The following is a 203-nucleotide window of genomic DNA, read 5'->3' as shown; positions in this document are numbered from 1 at the left end:
CCCCCCCCCCGCCTCTGCCCCGGCCCCCGCTGCAGCTCCTTGGCCCGGGGGTGAGCGCGGGGCCCTGCCCCGCCTGCCCGGGCTGGGCAAGGGCAAGGGCAAGGGCAAGGGCAAGGGCAGCGCCCCGGCCCCTGGCCTGGCAGATTTGGGGCTGGGCAAGAGCCCCATGGGCTGTGGGCGGGGGGGGACCGCAGGGAGGGGCA

The sequence above is a fragment of the Gavialis gangeticus genome, unplaced genomic scaffold, assembly GCF_001723915.1.
Source record: "Gavialis gangeticus isolate Ggan-Ray unplaced genomic scaffold, GavGan_comp1, whole genome shotgun sequence".
NCBI lineage: Eukaryota > Metazoa > Chordata > Crocodylia > Gavialidae > Gavialis > Gavialis gangeticus.
The sequence above is the reverse complement of the archived record's forward strand: the minus strand, read 5'-3'. Positions refer to the sequence as shown.